This window comes from Canis lupus, chromosome 28 (genome assembly GCF_048164855.1).
Source record: "Canis lupus baileyi chromosome 28, mCanLup2.hap1, whole genome shotgun sequence".
Taxonomy (NCBI): domain Eukaryota; kingdom Metazoa; phylum Chordata; class Mammalia; order Carnivora; family Canidae; genus Canis; species Canis lupus.
In genome coordinates, this window is record NC_132865.1 from 33986588 (window position 1) to 34007097 (window position 20510).

Below are 20510 nucleotides of genomic sequence, written 5' to 3' on the forward strand. Positions count from 1 at the left end.
GGAACTTATTGAAGAGGAGGGTGAAAGACACATTGATATAGCCAGGAGAAATAAAACAAATTATTAATAAATTAAAGAAATATTTGTGGGACAACAAGACCTTGGGAGAAAAAGAAAATGAAATGGTGGAAGAAAGAATATGTGTATGTTTTCAATCACAAAGGTGAAGGGATCCAAGTGACATTTGGAGTTTCACTCATTAAAGCAGAGGGTCCAGATTAAAAAAAAAAAAAAAAGGCTACACATGCCCAGACGTTCTTGGTTGCCTTAATAACATGCTTTTTCACATGCTAAAACTATTAAAAAGTAAAAGATTATATGTAAATGAGGTAGATAGTAGATTGGAAGTGGAGCATCAATAGTCTAGCCAACTTTCCAAAGCCTGGAAAGAAGTGTGTGCCCCAAAGATAATGCCAGGAGAAGAAAATATTGACCTGTGTTTAAACAGATCAAGTTGCATCTGTGCACATAGGGGCTTCTGGACACTAAGGGTGCGCAGATCACCTTGGGTGACAGCAGTGGCAGCAGCCTGTGTTCTGTACTGTTCTTTCTTGATCCTTCCTGAATGTTCTGACCTGCTCCACAAGGACAGAGGGAATACAACACGGAGTCACCAGAAACAGTTATACCCTCAAAGTGGTTATTACTAGCCAAGAATGGAAATATGTCCTTGGATGAAAAAATTATATTTTAAGAATGTAAATAATTTCGAATACAATAAATGACATGTTGTACAAACAAAAGTGACTTGGCGGGCTCCCTGTGGGGAGCCTGCTTCTTCCTCTGCTTATGTCTCTGCCTCTCTCTGTGTGTGTCTCTCATGAATAAATAAATAAGTCTTAAAAAAAAAAAAAGAAAAACGTTTAAAAACAAACAAACAAAAGTGACTTGGCTCTTACTCATCAGATAACTTCTAAGTAGGATAAGCCAATGTTAAGAAATGTCACTTTTTTTTCCAAATTAGTAAGCATTTTGGTGGAACATGAAATTTATAAAATAAATATCAACCAGTAGTATATACTAGAAGTAACAAAATATTAATAAATAATGATACCTAAGTGGAAATATTTACTAAAAGTAGACAATAGAAACATCTTTAATACAATAGTGTTAAAACTACTCTCTATGTGTGGGACTAATACTAGCAGCTTTCTAAGTGGCAAATAATTCTGAAAATTCATTAAGTATGAATTATAGGTTAAATTACCAACGTCTGGCATGTTAGGCAGTATAAATCAAATTTTAATTAAGTTTATTGTTAAATTTTTACAGAAATTTTTAACACTATTAAGATTACAAAATACTCTTTAGTGATGAGCCTAAGCTAAAGACATAAATCTAGCCCATTCTGTTGACGAGCTTCTATATCCAACTGAATGAAATTTCCGTACATTCCATCTACCAGCCACCAGGACTTCCACAGTTTCCTGGTTCACATAATTTAATTTCTTGAATTTCAATTTATTTTAGTAAAAAAAAGATTATTAATATCTATAAGCAGTCTGTATGTTTGCCTGTTTTTTTTTTCTGATTTGTAAATAAACAAGAATGCCAAGTGCAGAATACTTAGGTGGGAAACTCTAGTGATTCACAACCCATGTGTAAGTGGGTATAATGTTGTCATCACTCCACGGACCAAACCATAGGGACTGGAAACCAACACTGGCCAGGCTACATCCTCCGACTAATGTGTTGGCAATCATAGTCAAGCACCCCTGCATTTAAGAGATTTTCGTGTTATTTTTGCTCTGCCAAAAAATAATCATAACAAGTTTTCTGTGTTTAATGGAAATGAAAGTAATGGACCTTTGCCATCTTCAATGGTAAATTACTTTGAAGCTGTGTCCAAATAGAGATGTTATCTAAAAGCTAAAGTCCTGATCAACAGAACTAAAAAATAATACCATCAAACATAGTTCCTCACATCTTACAAAATGATTGCACCTATATTGTCTCAGATTATTATGCTTTAAATTTTCACAGAAAAGCCTTTTTATTATCCCCTGGAAAAAAATTAAATCACATTTTACTCAACACTAAGTTCTATAAGTTTTCTCTAGGGAACCTCTGAAACAATGATCTGTGTTATCTTCAGGCTCTATTCTTACACAAGGGGCCAATATTACAGACATGAAAAATATATCTGCAAGTGTTCATGTCTTTAACCATTTTGAAAAAAAGGTTGCCTTACCTGGGAGCTTGGGCATGGGATATCTGCATGATTATTTCTTGCTTTTTGCTCTCTATTATCAGTTAAAATAATCATCCTTGTCTGCTATGTAAAAGGATGGATGAAATTATCTTCTCCTTGGGTTCAAGCCATTCAAATTTTCTTTTTATTATTCTAAACTTTTTTTCTCCCTTTGGGGCACATGAGAGGGAAGTCAACTTACTTAGGATATCATGGTGTCAAATTTCCTCTGGGAAAAATGCTTAGCTTATTTTGAAAGTCTATTTCCACATATAAACTATAGAATCCTAAAACACTTAGGAAGTACGATAGATGCGTACTTCCTAAGTACTTTGAAAAACTGAGACAGTAAAGCCACTTCTTTAATTTTTTCCAGAAACAATTTTCTCAAGAAGAACAGATAAATAAATGAACCTCAACTTTTTGGTCTTTTTAAAAAAGACCATGTCTTTCTCCTTGTCTACTTTTAAAGGAATTCAACCTGAGCTGTACAGAGTAAACAAGTGGGGAGAAATACAACCATTGTCAGATCTTAAAAGACAGCTGAAATTAATTATATATGTGACAAGTGAAAAGTGGGAGTATTTCATAAGGGGAAAAAAATGAATTCAGCTCGCAATCAGAGTAAAGCTATCAGTCAGATAACTGTTAGTGACTCCAGAGAAATGAACTGAAATGCTGTCCTAGTAAAAGGACAGTACAGCAGATGGGTGTATTTCAGAGCTGTTTTAATCACCTCCTGCTCAAGCAGAATTCTCAGATCACATGCATAGGAGGTGAGTAGATATAAGGGCTTTGTTACTTGCCCTGAGACACAGGAGGCGTTTTCCATGTAGCAGAGGGAGGTACAGTGGGTTCCAGTTCTGTCTCCACCTGGCCCAAGCTTTTTGCAGCAGGTCTTTGCTGCAGCCCTGAATACCTTTAGCCCAGCGTGCAAAATGAGGGCACAGGCTACACGTGATCACAGGTGTGCCTTGCACACATCCTGAGCCATGATCAACCTGAAATCTTAGGAGAAAAAAAGCCGTGAACATGCATTTACTGATTACCTATGGTGGCCGAACACTGTGCCAAGTTCTCCGCATGCAGTAATTTACTCAGTCTTCACAAAATCTGATGACTCAGGTATTATTCTCACTTTTCTACCTCTGAGGCACAAACGTTCCTCAAAGATCACGCAATCAGGAAAGAACAAAATTAAAATCCAAAAGCCTGTTTTCTTGATCCAGAGAATGAAGTTAGAGAAAATGGCAAACACGCATGTGGAATGAACTTTATATGCCTGAGCATCAAATAAAAAATACCAAATATTTCTACAAATGAGAGACCTTAGGAAGGAAATCCAAGAACAAGGGACCGATATTCCACTGATTTATTTATCACACAGTTTTATGCTTAGAAAGTACTCCCCCCCCCCACACACACACCCATGGGCATTGTTACTATTTTTGTTCATTCAGACTAAGGAACTTTGATCTCTGTGGGGCCAAGGCATTTTCAATTTCCCTGGTGGGTGTAACAAAATGTTCCAAGTTCCGTTTTCATAGAAAGGATAAGAAGCTTTCTCAATCATACAATTCTGTTGACTTCATTTGCTTTTCAGTTGGTGTGTTACAGAAGCAGAATTTGCTTATTCTTCAGGTAAGATCTTGTTTATCTGTCTGAGACCTACTGGGGGGGGGGGAGTTTAGTATCGTTAAGATTTGATATTGAATCTTAATGATACTGGGTCTCCATAGTAGCACCATGGTACTCTCTTTCATTATGTCATTGTTAGTATTTCCTAATAAAGTTTATAATTTTCCCTATATAGGTCTTAATGCAATTTTAATTACATCTTTTCAGTTGTACCTTATATTTTCTGCTGTTATTTTAATGCTATCTTTTGTTGCTAGCACAACACACTCCTAGTTGAACTGAAGTATATGAATGCAATTGATTTGCATAATTTTATTTCACAGAGAGTTAACTTGTTATTTCTAATAATTATTTACAGATTATTCTGAGGTTCTAGTAGAAAGCTGGATGATCTGCATATGATGACATTCACTCATGCTTTTATAGATATAGATGCATATATCTATATGTAGATATATAAAATTTCTTTTTCCACCCTGTACATGCTGTTCTTCTTGAGATTATATAACTTCGTGAAAAGAACAGGTAAATAGTCCTTTGTTATCTGTAGTCTGGGAAGACTTGTATATTCCTTGAAAATGAAACACCAGCTCTGATGTTTTCTTCCTAGGAAGATTTCTAACCACTGATTCAAATTCTTTAATGATTATTTGAGTGTGGTGTTCAGATTTTCTATTTCTTCTTAATGGAGTTTGATTACTTATATATTTTAAGAATTTGTCATTTTGCCTAAATCAGTGGTTCTCAACCAGGGGTAATCTTGCCCCCAGGGAACATTTGATAATATCTGTAAACAATTTTGGTTGTCCAACTATGGGTGGGATGAGGTTCTGCTGGTGGTTAGAGGCCAGGGATGCTACTTAACACCCTACAATGCACAAAGCCACTCCTCTTCCTCTCTCTCTCTTTCTCACACACACACCCCAAAGAATTATTCAACTCAAATGTCAACAGGGCTGAGGTTGACAAATACTGGCCTAAGTTTTCAAATTTATTGACAAAGTTATAGTATTAACATTGTTTTTTAGCTTGTCTAAGATATTTTATTCTTTATGTTAATTTATGCTTTCTTATTTTCCTGATAACATCAATATTTTCAACATATATTTATACTTTCAAAGTACCAACTTATGGCCTTATTGGTTCTCACTATTAAATTTTTATGTATTCTTTCTACCTTCTTTATATCTATTAGGTTCTGTGACCTTTTTTCTCTTTATCTTGTTCATATATGAAATTTAAGCCTATAAATTTCCCTTTAGGGATATATCTGCACATTCCACATTTTTATGGAATATTACCTTTATGGTTCAGTCCTAAGGTGTTTTAAATTTCAATATCTCCTTTCAGTCACAATTATATAAATGTATAATTGTGAATTTCAAAATGTATGGAGTTTTCTACTTATCTTTTGGTCCTAGATTAATAATTTAAATTATTCTGTAGTTTAAAAAAAACACAATATGGCATTGATTTGTAAAAAATCTGTCGTGATTTGCTTTGTTATATTGTCATTTTTATTATATGTTCATGTGTTCTTGAGAAATGTGTGTTTTCATATTGTGAGGTCCATGGTCCTAGATATGTACCATAAATTAAGTTTGTGTATTGTATTTTTCAAACAGTTCATACTTCTATGAATACTTTGAGTATTTGACATATCAATAGCCATAACTGAACATTCTGATCTGTTATTTCCTGGAATAGCTGTCTCAGCACTGAAACTCAGTCCTCTTCCCAGCAAAAATTGCAGTGAGGTTGGTTCAAAGTTCAGAATGCCTAAACTTTCAGTTTAGTTGATGTTTTCATTAGCATTAAATACACAAAATCTAGAGGAAAATTATGATCACAATCATCATTTTCATAAAATAGTGCTTATCAAAAATGATGGAGTGGAATATAATTAAAGTAGAGGAATGTGGAAACAAAGAAAGAGCTGGCCTCTTCAATCCAGGACATCACTCTTCTAACTAGTGTTGTTGATCAATGATTAAAGGAAGAAGAAAGAGTTCATTCCTTCTTTCAGATAGAAAACTACTGATATGTGACAATAACCAGTAACCTGTCCTTGAAAGTTCATTTTTTTCCTCCTCACTAAAAGGATGACTTATATAGGCATATAATTATTTTTGGGAGACTAAATGGGACATAGGCTTTTTTTTTTTTTTTTTCTTGAGTGAGGTAGCTTTTGTAGGAATTTTTTTAAAAGAAGAAAGATCTGTTCTGGAATTTTTGTCAATCATGATATAAAACGTTGAGTAAATCTCAGAAGTCATGGTCTATTCAGTTAACTTTGGGTTGCATGATTTCTCTTCTTTAGAGCTTTTGTATATAGTACATAGTGCTATATCAAAAAGTATTTTTTTTATCCTCACTGGGAAAGAGTTAGAGACAGCTAATACTTTTACCCCTGTATTAGCAATGATACTAGAGAATTGAACATCAAACTGTAGTCAACTAAGATGGTAAATATGCCTACAAACACTGGCTTCTTAACTCTGTCCCTTGACCCCTTCTATTAACTTACAGGGCAAGGATAATAGAACAAACCATGTAGGCTTCAGCAGCTTCATAAAGTTATCTTAAAATGACTCCATGATTTTCATTGGATATCCAAAAGATGTCTAGCAGTTTCATCCTAGAGTAATTCTAATTCTAATCTCAAACTAGCAAAATGATTGAACTATTCTAGGAGTGTCCACAAATTACTGTAGTTTTACAACCCAAAATATTTCTTGGAGTCTTAGGATCTAACCATAACTCAGACATGGATTAAATTTCAGTTTATGCATTTCAAGAAAGACAAAGTACCGTCATAATTGTCTTCTAAAACTTAAAATAGGGATGCCTGGGTGGCTCAGTGATTGAGTATCTGCCTTCGGCTCAAGGGGTCATCCTGGGGTCCTGGGATAAGAGTCCTGCATCGGGTTACCTACAGAGAGTCTGCTTCTCCCTCTACTTATGTCTCTGCCTCTCTCTCTGTGTCACTCAGGAATGAATAAATAAATAAAATCTTTAAAAAATAGGGGATCCCTGGGTGGCTCAGCGGTTTGGCACCTGCCTTTGGCCCAGAGTGCGATCCTGGAGTCCGGATCGAGTCCCGTGTCAGGCTCCTGGCGTGGAACCTGCTTCTTTCTCCTCCTGTGTCTCTGCCTCTCTCTCTCTCTCTCTTTCTGTGTCTATCATAAATAAATAAATAAATAAATAAATAAATAAATAAATAAATAAATCTTTAAAAAATCTTTAAAAAATAAATAAATAAAATAAAACTTAAAATATTCTCCTTATTTGTTGTTTGTTTTTAAAAAGATATGTTGCAGGAGAAAGGTATCTGGGAATTAAATTATTAGTCTAGGAAACTTGGCCATTGTAATTAAAATGCCTAAAAGATAAACTGCATACTCTTACAAGGACCATAGAAGAGAAAGGGGAGTTTTTAAGATGAGCTCATGTTTTGTCTTTTCTACTCAGCCACAGGTTTCCTGAAATGCCGAGGCATCATCCCTAATGCAAGTATGGAGTGAAATGTATCGAGCAGGAGTTGTATGTGGCAACTAATTTGAAATTTGGATTATTTAATAAATATTCATAAGTGAGCTCCAGCTAAAGAAAAAAGCAATATTTTTGTTAATATAGTTATCCATTGCATGTGTCTAAATAGCTCAAGTATATCCCATGACTGCTTGATGTATGTTTCATGTTGTATTGGAAGCATATAAACAGACAAATTAATAAATTTGAATTTAGGAGATCTAAATTAAAGAAAAATAGTATCGATAAAATAGATCAACTGGTATGGATACTGACACCTTGTCATATGTTTCTCTTCATCACAACTTTGTTGTTGTTGACCATCTGTATAGAAGCAAAACTCCCAATTGGGTTCTCCACACAACAAAATATTAACCTTATGAAAATTTGTAAAATTGTAAAACTTTGTGAAAATGTGCTATGTTTCTTTCATCATGGTGTCTTATAGAGGAAATTTTGTGTTTGCTCCTTTCTGCACCATCTTTTCTTCCTTATTCTGAGAATAAAATTTTTCATTCTCCTTTGAAAGCCAACTCATCTCCATTCCTGGCCATGTAATCCTGTTGAAATTGATACCATACCTCAAGTCCACATGTAGCTGGGTATCTAGGCTTGGCCGGTAGTAATTGAATCAGATAATACACAGTAATTGGGTCTCCAGTAATTGAATCAAGGGTAGTTATGTGATCCAAATTAGGCTTAGCAGTATCACCAGAATCTTGACTGGAGCCATTAAGAAAGAAATGCATACATTTATCTGGGGTTTCACATGGGGAAATACTAATACTGTAGTTATTGATGGCCTTCTTACCCACTATATGGAAGGAGCTGGTTTCATAAAGCACCTAAAATGGCAGATGTAGGAGTAGAATAAAAATACTGCTGCCTTAACAAGACATCATCATTTGAACTTCTAGTTTAAACCATGCATGAAGCTATCAGATCTATAACTTTCTTTTAAGTTATCTAAGTTAGGAAAGAACTTTTTTCTTAAAGAAATTTCATTCAAATGGTATTTCTGTTACTTATATCTAAGCATCTTGAGAAATACTGAAGGTGGTACTAGGACCAGGGTATTCCAAGACTCAGACTCAAATATATGAAATTGGTTGAGTCAAAATAAGAGGTGAGTTAGCAACAATCCCCTAATCTTCACATATAAACAGAGCATTGTCTTGTAGCTCATTTTGGCACAGTTGATTTCAGCTTTGAATAGTTTTGAAAGTATGACTTTATACATGTTTTTTGTCTGTGAAGAATTATTCTGCTCCTTATTCTTTTATTTTCTTTTAATAATTTTGTATAGGATTTGACCTTAGTACTTACCTGTTGATCATTTCTCTGTAAAATTGGCTTTCCTGAATATTTACAGTGTGCTGACATGCACACGTCTGTCTCTAAGTGGAAACAGAGCCTTTTGTTAGTTGACAAGATCTGAAGCTACTAGATTATTTGCCATTAAAATATTTTGCATTCATCTCTCACTATCAAAGGCTACTTTTGGGGGAAAAAAAACAACAAAATAGTACAGCATGTATCTCTATCTATCTTTTTAGACTCAGATCCTTTGCCAGATTAAGAATGCTCCTATAGTGACTCCTGGGTGGCTTAGTGGTTGAGTGTCTGCCTTCGGCTCAGGTCACAATCCCTGGGTCCTGGGATTGAGTCCCACATCAAGCTCTCCGCAGGGAGCCTGCATCTCCCTCTATGTCTTTGCCTTTCTCTCTCTCTTTGTGTGTGTCTCTCATGAATAAATAAATAAAATATTAAAAAAGAGAGTGCTCCAATAACCATCCAATACTCTCTGATCTCCATGTTACAAACAAGGAGTGATTTGTTTCACAGCACAATGTAATCATTTCACAGCACAATGTAACCACCTACTTCAAAGCAGTCTGCCTTTCGGCCACTTCTTCCTACTTTACTTTTGTATTTGGTAATGACTAGAGAATCACTGAGTCTGTTTTCATGATTAAGAGGTATAGAGATATCTTTATTCCACCATCCCCAATAGGATGGCAGCCTGTATTCTGAAGGACAGATTTCTCTGAACTTGTCCTTAACTTTGGCTCTGTTATGATGCATAATTTAACATTTATTAAGTTCATAATAAAATCTCTTCTAATTATTATTTGGAAATTCACATCAGGAAAATAATCTTTTTCCTCTAAGAGTAATGAATATAATTTGATAAACACAGTGTTCCAGAATCTTATTTGGAAACCATTTACAGTAATACATCAAATTAAGTTTTCCTGAAACAATTTATACACACCTGACCAATGTTTATTAAATTAATTTAATAATATGCAGGAACAATTTATACAAAATCTATCTAAAAGTAATGACTATGTATTTAAAATTCGTTACATGTAGATATATAGCTTATACAGATTGTTTTAAGCCATAAACAACTTTCAAAATCAACTACTACTTTCATTCCATGTACTAATTGAATTTCATTTTAAAATGCCTATCATTTATTTTGTACTAATGGGATTAAATATTTATTCACAGATATTTTATTGAAAAAATCCTCAAAAATCTAAATATAAAAACTAACAACATGCCTAGATTATTGAGAATTTTTCATAAATAAATCATACTAAACATATAATAGAATTATATATTATAAACCTGTAAATGCTGTATCTGTTAAAAGAATAAGTGAGTAAAATATCCATCCATGATGCTTCATCTACCTTGGAATTTCAAATTATCGGAGGCAATGTCTTATACTTTCTGCAGCAAATTTTCTCTTCGGTAAGATGTTCACATTTCCCCACTTAAGTGAATATTTTGTTGTAATCAAATTTAAGAAAAGATTTATGTTTCAAATGTGGTCTACAAAGTATTTTGATAGTGGGTATATTGATCTTTTTTCCTGCATTATTTAATAGAATATGGAGTCATCGAGTATAGTGATATATAGATACAGATGATACAGATTCACATATAGATGATAAATATAGATATATATAGACCTAGACATTCCCTGAGTGGCTAGCAGAGTGGTTAGCACATAGTCTTTGCCCATCTTATTTCCTGTTAAATTGTTCTTTGTTGTTCATCTTACTTCCTGTTAAATCTGGCATACAAGTAAGAAGAAGACCTAGTTGTACAGAGTTTAGAAAGGGTATTTGGGGCAAAAGAAAGAATAAGTGCAAAGGCCTTACAAGTGAAAACAGTGGTTTGAGCAGCTGATTAGAGGACAGTGTGAACATGGGATAAATGGGTACAAGAGAAAATGGATAGGAAAGTAAAAGTTAAATCATGCAGGACACTATAGGCTCATAAGACGTTTGAATTTTTTTTGAGAGCAATGGAAATCCACTCCAAGGTTTTAAATGGAGGAGCAACATGGTGTGATTTACTTGTTTAAGTAAAAAACAAAACAAAACAAAGCAAAACTGTGTAAATATGGTTTTGGGGAAACAGGGAGGGGAGCAGGAGAAGTCAGGATTTAACACCCAGGTGAGTCACACCAGAAGCCTGGATTAGGAGGTGGCCATGCACCAAGAGTAGTGGCCAGTATGAGACATTAGTTACCTGTTGGTTGTGGCAGAGGCATAGCAAGGAAGAAGGAAAGAGGGATCAAAGATTTCTGCAAGATTAGTGACTGGAAAAATTTGATACGTGGTGTTGCCATTTGCTGGTAGGAAGGTGGCCAACTTAAAAGGAACAGATAGAATGATAGAGAAATTGGAAAGATACATTTAGTCTAATATGCTTACAGGCCTTAACCTGTAAATGTCAAATAATTGATTGGCTATAAGTGTCCTAAACAGGTATGTTGGGACAGGTTTAAAAGGTAGTAATGTAATTGAGAAAAACCTGTTTTAGTCCTAACCATGACTTATATCTATTACTTATATTATATTGCTTTAATTACTTATAATGTAGTTAAGGGGTATTTTAGCTTTCTTTCAAAGAGATTTCAGTCCTTGGATAAATTATCACAAGTATTTTACATAAATAGGACAACATCAGAGGGTCTAATCTAAGATTTCAAAATAATTTTGTGAAGTAATATCCTTCATTTAATCTCAATCAGATGAAGAAATCACTAAAGTAATTTGAGGTAAGATGGGACTTTTTAGTGAAGATAAAGAAGAAAATAGTGCTTTTTTGTTGGAATTTACCAGCTGGAACAGGTAAGGATTTTAATTGTATCCTTTGTCATTTCATCTGTTATATATCATTCCTGTATCTTGAAATAACTCAGGGAAGAGATGAGACAACTCTCTGGCACTATTATAAATAATAGCTGTTTTGCAAGAAACATTCATTTTTGACAGCTATTAATTTTTCTGGAAGATTCTTTGACTTCAAAAAAGCTGAAAAATATTCACTTTTGTTTTAGGGAGAATTAAATATGACAATTGACATTAAAATTTCCTCATGACTGGACTTCAAATTTGAATAATTAAATGAACAATTCCTTCTGAAGTATCAATTGGCAAGTCAGGAACCAAAGACAGATGAATTTGAGGCAATCTTTTTTGTTCAATGATGACTTTAAGATTGTCGTGTCATTTGATTTCTTGACAGTTTAATTTTAGGCTAACTTGAAATGATAAAAAAATACAATGATGAAAAGTACTTGCTATATTTGAAGGAAGTGAGGATGATCTATAAAAATGATCAAGCTCATTCAAATAAGCATGGAGCTAAATGCTACAGAAATAGGAAGTCAATTAATTAAAAAAATAATGCTACTAGAGTAATTACCTTTATCAATAAATAGTAAAAATCACATCTTTAGTAAAAGAAAAGCATCTATTGCATAAACACAAAGCAGTTTCACAGAAAGTTATTCAAAACAGATCAATAATCAAGTAAAAATCAGATATATATTATGTAAAATATACACACTTAACACATACATGTGTATTTAAAGCACTAATCATTCATCCACTCTAGAGACTTACTAAGGATACCCTGTGTACCAGGCATGCAGGCAGTGTATATAGTAATTTTATTAAAAAAAAGTAAGACTCAATCCCTGCCCTCAAGGAGATGAAACTCTGGTGGGGAAAGGCAGATTGAGAACAAATAATCATTAATATGATAAGGGAGGGAGAAATAAAGAAGTAATAAGGGATCAGAGATTGACAATGCTGCTTGTTTCAGTTTGAAGACTGACCTATAAATGACTCCTGGATGGAAACCTAGATAAAGTCTGATTCGTGTCCCGAATCACATTGGGGATGTCTCCTGTTAGCCACATTACCCCTGCACTGCATTACTTACTCACCCCTGCACTGCATTTTCCTCCCACGGCACTGGTCCTTGGAAGCTTGGTGCCTGTACTGAGTGGTTGATTTTTACTGCCTCTCTGGCCCCTATTGCTCTTCCTTTCTCTATAATTTTAGAGAGGATTGAGTTTAGTTTAGTTTAGCTTAGTTTCTGCTCAGCAGCCCCCAGATTTAAGTCCAGCTCCTTTGCAAATGAGAAGCTATGGCACCTGACCAGTTTGCATGTCTCTCCATAACTCTTACTGTATTTAAACAAATTACATCGTTCTCTCTCTGCCGAAAGATTGATTTTCACAAGCTAAGCTAGCTCACGTGTCAGGTCATCTCTACTACATAAACACTATCCTCCCACAGGCACACTGAAAGAAACTTTAAACAGTAAACGCGCGTACACACACGCGAACACACCCCCCCACACACACATTCTGATCTTAGCCCATGAAATATATCCGCAGGAAATATGGAAGAAAAACCAATTCCATATGATAAAAAGCTTCAACTAAATGTAATAATTTAAGGCCCACTTTAGAGTGATGTGAATAGAAGGATGAAACAGTACATTTATTATGTTGACGTTTCTTCCCCTGGTGCACAGGATAGCTGAGGTCTACCAGGAGGCCTTCACAGCCACCAAAGTTCAGGTACAAAGTGAATTCTAAGTTAGTGACACTGAGCATAGCTTCTTTGAGAATTCACAGGATTTGGGTAAACGTGTAAGAATGTGTTCCTTTTGTAAATCAACTTTATTGGAATATAATTTGTTTACAATAAACTGCATGGGTTTTGAGAAATGTATGCATGGTGAAATCATGACCAAAATCAAGACACAGAACATTGTCCTGTGTGCCTTCCAGCCTAGCCGTCACTTAGTCCCTGGCACTAGGCAACCACTTACCTGTTTTGTTGTCACCATAAATTAGTTTGCATGTTCTAGAATTTTATATAAAGGGAATCATATAGGGCACACTGTTTGTATCTGATTCTTTCACTCAGCATAATGATTTTGAGATTGTTCCATGTTGTTGCTGTATCAGCAATATATTCCTTTTTATTGCTGATTCATATTTTATTGTATAGATATACCGATTTTGTTTATCCATTCATCTGTTGATGGAAATTTAGGTGATTTCCAGTTTGGGGCTATTACAGATAAAGCTCCTATAAACATAGGTATAGAAGTTTTTATGTGGACCTACTTTATTATTTCTTTTGAGTAAATACATGAAAGAGCTAGGTCATATCATAAGTATATGTTTAACTTTTTTGTGAAACTGCCAAGTTATTTTCAAAGTGATTGTAGCATTTATCATTCCCACCCATATCTAAGTGTTCTAGCAGTATTACATCATCACTAACATTTGGAATTGTCCATCTTTTTATTTTTATCCATTCTAATTGAAGTGGTATCTTCCTTAGATTTCTCTCATAAGTAAAGATGTTCAGTATTTTTTATCAGCTTAGTTGCCATTCATCTTCTGTAAAAGATCTGTTCAATTATTTTATACTTCTTACAGGGTTGTTGGACTTCTTGATTTTTACCAGTTCTTTATAAATTCTGGATGCAAATCCTTTGTTAGATACACATATTGTGAATATTTTCTCCATTCTGTGGTTTGCTTTTCCTTTTCTTAAAAGTGTTTTTGATTTTGATAAAATCTGATTTATCAATTTTTCATTAATGACTCATGCTTTTTGTATCTCAAAAAATATTTGCCTATCAGAAGGTTGCAAATACTATTATGATTTTTAAAAAATATTTTATTTATTTATTCATGAGAGACACAGAGAGAGAGAGAAAGAGAGAGAGAGACAAAGACAGAGACAGAGACAGAGACAGAGACAGAGACAGAGGGAGAGGCAGGCTCTGTGCAAGGAGCCCAATGTGGGATTTGATCTTGGGACTCCAGGATCACGCTCTGGGCTGAAGGCAGGTGCTAAACCACTGAGCCACCCAGGGATCCCCCTGATTTTTTATAGCTTTATAGTTTTGGCTTTTACATGTGGATCTGTAAGAAATTTTGAATTAATTTGGAGGTATAGTATAAGGTTAATATACCTTTGATATTCATTTTTCTTTCATATCGATAACCAGTTGTTCCAGTACTATTTACTTTTCCCATTGGATTGAATTGGCAAATTTGTCAAAAATTATTTGACCATATACATGTTGCTCTACTTCTGGCCTCCATTCATTCAATTGATCTGTGCTGAGTCTTTCACACTATCTGGATTAGAGTACTTCCCCCAAACCCAGTCAAGTCTTCAGGTGACTGAAGCCCTGGCCAATATCTTGACTCTTATTACCTAATGAGGGATCCAGAGCCATAACTGCCTAGCTAAACCACCCTCAGATTTCTTGCCTGAGGAGTGAGGGCAATAATGGTAAGAAAGGCTACTTAGAAGTCACTGGGATGGCCTCTAACTACCTAAATGAACCACAAGTGATACCACATTCCAAAAAGGATGTCAGAGTGGTGACCATACCCCTATTCACTCACCCATTGGGCCTGGACAGAAGACATGAAACTCAGAAAATGATAGTGATTACCATAAACTTAATCAGCTAATGATTCCAATTTCAGCTGCTTTTCCCAATGTGATTTCACTGCTGAAGAGAATCAACATAAGCTCTGGTACCGCTCAGCAGCCATTGCTCTGATAAATACAGGAGTTCCCCTTAGGAGCCCTATAATATTCTTATGTCCTATGATTTAAATTCATGAAAAGCTACAGCAGTCCAATACAGGAAGGACTGAGGACTATCAATGTCCCACATCCTTTAGAAAGAAGTTCTGAATTATCCCACAGGTAAGAGCTTGCTGAAGGCAAAAGAGATATAGCTTGGGTAGTAGAGAAAGGCAGTTGTATGTACCATAAATGAACACAGTTGAAGAAAGGAAAACCTTAATAATTATAATAATTTTCTTAGTTTAATATTAATAATGTTTATAGATATGAACAAAAGTTTTTCATCTGCTCTTCAGTTTGCCTACCACCTATCATAAGGTGTGTTAAAAGTAGTTAGACCTTACACTTCGGTATCACTACATATCAAAGAGTATGACTTGGAAGAATGAGTAGTACATAGTAAAGAAGCATTGCATCTCTCCTTGAGGAAAAAACCAATATATTTTCTACTGTGCATGGGATACTTGTGGTATGTTAGCTGAAGATCTGACTCTACTATTTGGATTTTAAGTGTGTTAAAGAGTGTAGATGTGTGCCAAGTTGACAAGGGGTGGACTGTTTTGGCTTTGCAGCATATCAACCTGACTGGACTCTTTTATCCCCCCACAATTCCCTTCCAAGTGTCTTTACCATTAAGGTTGAGTGAAAGAGACATTTTGTGCAAGATTGAGAAGGTAAAAAGTGAAGCAGCAACCAGATGTGCACTGGATGTTTTTGTGGCTCACACATGTTTTTTACTGGTCTGCTGGCTCATCTCCTTGGAATGAAGCACGTCTGGGTATACAGCTGTTCCACCTTGCCCTGGTCCTCCCTGAACTTCTGCAATACCTGGTCCAAGTATGCATTTTAGTTCTGTGAGAAAGAGTACCATCTTCTCCTGCAGAATATCCACAAAGATGAAGTTAGGTGTTGAGAGACCAAAACCCAAGGTCCAGCCCACACTCAAGGGTTCCACTCATTCATATGGATTCCAATTTTTCTCCTTTCTCTTCCACTTTATATTCATCTGTCCTTCCCAATGTCTGCCTTGCAAAGCAATGCCAATGTCAGATAAGGCATGAAGACAATAGCTTTACACCGACTGCTTGACCAGCACTTATAATTGTGTGAGGTCAAATCTTTGTACTAAAATCCCTTCATACGTATAACATAATATAATATACCCATATATTTTGTAACATTGATATAATTATATCAATGATTATACATAACATCAATATAAAACATATAAATATAATACATAATATTTATATTATTGTGTTATAATTATTAATAAAATTATGTTGGTGTGATATATAATAAATATATATAAGAATTAGACATTATATATTACACATTTTATGTCCTATCATGTATTATATCATATATTATACTATAAGTATTATATAATTAATACCAAATATATTAGTACATTATATATATATCTTAGTGGTTCCACTTCTCTGATCAAACTTTAGTTGGTGGGATACCTGAGTGGCTCAGTGGTTGGGCATCTGTCTTTGGCTCAGGGAGTGATCCTGGAGTCCCAGGATCAAGTCCCGCATTGGGCTCCCAGCATGGAGCCTGCTTCTCCCTCTGCCTCTGTCTCTGCCTCTGTTGCTCTCTCTGTGTATCTCTCATGAATAAATAAATTAAATAATTTAAAAAAAACTTTAGTTTCATATACTACTTGATATAAAAAAGGAATTACATTTCTCTAAACTATAATTTCAAGTAAGAGTTTGTGAATCTCTGGGCTAAAAGTGTTTTGGTTAATGTTTGTGTGGCAAAAAAGATGGTGTAACTGCCCTCTCATTTGTTATAGTCAGAATTGGCTTTAAAGCATAGTTTCTATTTCAAAATTTCATATGCATAGCTTATATTCCTATGTGTTAAGCCGATCTTTAAGTATCTTCTGTATACAGAGATGATAACTCAGCATTATCATTCATCCAACCCATCGACTTTGATGTTGGATGGTTTGAACTTGTGACTTGTTAATAAATTTCAACAAGTAGAATAATATTTTCAGATACAGACTTGCAGATTCTGAGACATAGGACCCCATTAGGCCAGATCTTTTTTACTTTGTGCTTAAATAAGCCCCATGTTCCTGCTGATTCTAAAGAACAAACCACATGCAGATGAAAATATTAATATGGGAGGGTATCTTGTCTCATCACCTTCTCTTTGAAACTTAGACACATTGATGCCCTATTGCTAACCAACTGTAACCACCCCATATAATTCAAACCATGGAGCAGAAAAGCCATATACATAGCTTTTCACACAACCAGTAAAAAATTCTTTTTTTAAAAAAAGTATTTATTTATTTGAGAGAGAGTGTATGGGTGCATGTGAGTAGGGCGAGGGACAGAGTGCAAGAGAAATGAAAGAGCCTCAAGCAGACTCACCTGAGGGCAGAGATTGACACTGGGCTCCATCTTGTGAGCCTGAGATCATGACCTAAGCCAAAACCAAGAGTCTGATGGTGTCCGTAAAATAATCATTTAAAAACAAATGAGCATATTATTGATTGTGGACTTGACAGGGCCTTTTGTGATGGTGGACGGCATGCATCATGCTACTTGTATTTCTCCCAACTAATTTTCTTCCCTGGTGATAGGGAGTAAACCTGGAGTTAACAAGAGAATATGTCTGACAAGGTTATCACCATGATATTGAGACCCCAAATACAGAGAATCATCAGACAATGCTGGGACTTTTACTAAATAGATATAAATAAGTTTTTTTTTTTTTTGGTACCATGGGGGCAGTTTCAATGGGCTGTGTATTGTACTTTTAAAAACTACATTAATTGACACTGCTCGTATAGAAGGCCTAAATAAACTATTAAAATAAATGCCAAGAATGCTTTAAATGAACATTTAATTATCAAAAATAATTTAGATATTGCTATTTAATTATACAATTATATTGCTGTTAGTTAGCTGTAAAAATCCTAAGTAGGAAGTATGAGGTAGGGTAGGTCAGAGGACATGAATTTTCAGTTCTAAGAAGAGTAATCCCTGAGGATCTTGTACAGTAGAGTGATGATAGTTAATAATACAGTGTTGTATACTTGAAAACTGCCAAGAGTAGATTTTAAATCTTCTCAACACACACACACACACACACACACACACACACACACACACTGACTATGTGAGGTGATAGACTTGTTAATTATCCAATCTTGGTAATCTTACCACAATGTGTGTGTGCATCAAATCATCACATGGTACACTTTCAGTATATCCAATCATATTTGCAAGTTATTCCCAATTATTCCTCAATAAACTAAAAGTCCTGAGTATATTCTCTAAAGGAAAAGGAACAGTGGGATTGTTATGTGAACAAGAAATGAGTGTGAACATATGCAACATTTCACATATGTAAGTTGCCTTATATAATTTATGCATAGTAGGCAGCAAGCTCAAGTGGTTCCCTCACATCTGCTGTGGGGATGTCTTCTTGGCCAACACTGTCCTCACTGCCACCATCCCCAGTCCACAGAAACTCTGTATGGCAAGGATGCTGAGTTTCAAACATTCTTTGCCTCTTGCCATTCTGAACTTCTTAGTATTTATCATTGCTCACTTCTCAAAATAGTTAAACCTCAGACTCCAGGATGCAGAGTTGCATGATTTACTTTCCTCTCTCTGAACCTTCTTTATTCTCTCCCATGTGCAAGTTCCCATCACCTCTCTCCCACTCTCACCTAGGGCCCCGGGGCTCATTCTGTTCAGATGCTTTATTCAAGAACAGATGTCATCCATCTCCATAGGTCAACTACCTTTGGCATTCAGATAACACACTTTGTCTCTCTACCCCGAACTATTTTCTCCCTGGCCGTATTTAACATAGAATGCTCTCTTATTTCAATTAAAATATCCACATTACCTAAATGCTTTTTGGAACACCTACCGTGAGCAGGTCATAGCAACCTTCACATCTGCAACACCTGTAGTTTTCAAAAGGACTACATATGGACTTCTAAAGTGATTTCCAAATTAACTTTAAAAAGTGTGTTTTTCTGTCTGTCCTCTAAAAAATAATTTTATGCTGCCATTACACAGATCCCTTTTCTTCTTTGCCAACTCTTTGTATTCTTCTTGCTTTATCAAAACCAAAACCAACTCCCAATTCACAAACTATTTTTATTTCTTAGGGGATGTCAGGTCCTAAGCAAACTGAATACTTACTTCATCTGTTTACTTTGCCTGCATTTATCCATCTCCAAAATAATGTCAGCCTCAAATAAATTTATGAGGTTAGAATTCAAAACAATGCTTATTGAAAGGAGAGAGGTAGTGGCTAGAAAAAGGGCCAACAATGGGGGGTTCTGGGATGCTGATTCAGTTTCTTGATATGGGTGCTAACTGAATGGGTATTTTATGTTTGTGAAAATTTATCAAGATGTTTGACCATAATTTATTAACTTCTTTTTTTACACTTAAAGCATATATAAATATTTAAAAGAAAATCAGTCTACTTAAATCACTCTGAAATATGCATTGACTCTATGTTTCTGTTCTCTGATTATCTTAACATCCTACTCACAAATTTAACAAATAAAAAACATACTGAGTCCATTATAAAAGATCTAAGGCAATGATTACGTTTATCTTTGATTTATTCTATTGCTACCATCATAATTATGTCTCTAGCGAGATAGGCAGTATTAATATTCTTTGAGCCAAAGTAAATTATCCTAGAACTCTTCCCATTGATCAACTTCTGCACATGCTTCCATATCACATGCTTTAATTAGATAGTTCTAAAAAAACATCTGATGAGACTGCATTTGAATTTGCAATGTAGATGACACCAGAACTCTTGTATTAAGCTGGAACAGAGCAATGGCTCCTGTGATTAATACAATGCAAAGAACTCACATGGGTAGTGTCATGTCCTTTCCATCAACATGATTAATGGACTTCAACCACTGGAGCCTACTCATCCTGGTGCTTTTTCATATGAGAAAGAAATGGAAAGGTAATTAAAGATGAGATTTGTCATGAGAATTTTTACAAAACCACATGTACTTGCTATACCTCTTATGCACACACAAACATACCACATGTGCACACACACACAGACTCATACATGCACACACACAAGCACACACACAATGTCTCTTTTGAAAAGATTGCAAATAGCTAGAATAATTACTGAAAAGCAGAGAACCAGGAAAAAAAGAATTAGAATGAGTAAAGGCTTCA

The 20510-nt window shown here is 35.0% G+C and overlaps 1 long non-coding RNA gene across 1 annotated transcript in view; it reads left to right on the forward strand.

Moving 5' to 3' along the window:
- LOC140620014 (uncharacterized) overlaps positions 1-20510 on the forward strand; it is a 150825-nt gene that overhangs the window by 48672 nt on the left and 81643 nt on the right. The window contains exon 2 of the long non-coding RNA XR_012019768.1: positions 7301-7372. This is a non-coding gene — a long non-coding RNA (uncharacterized lncRNA). The remainder of the gene's footprint in view (positions 1-7300; positions 7373-20510) is intronic.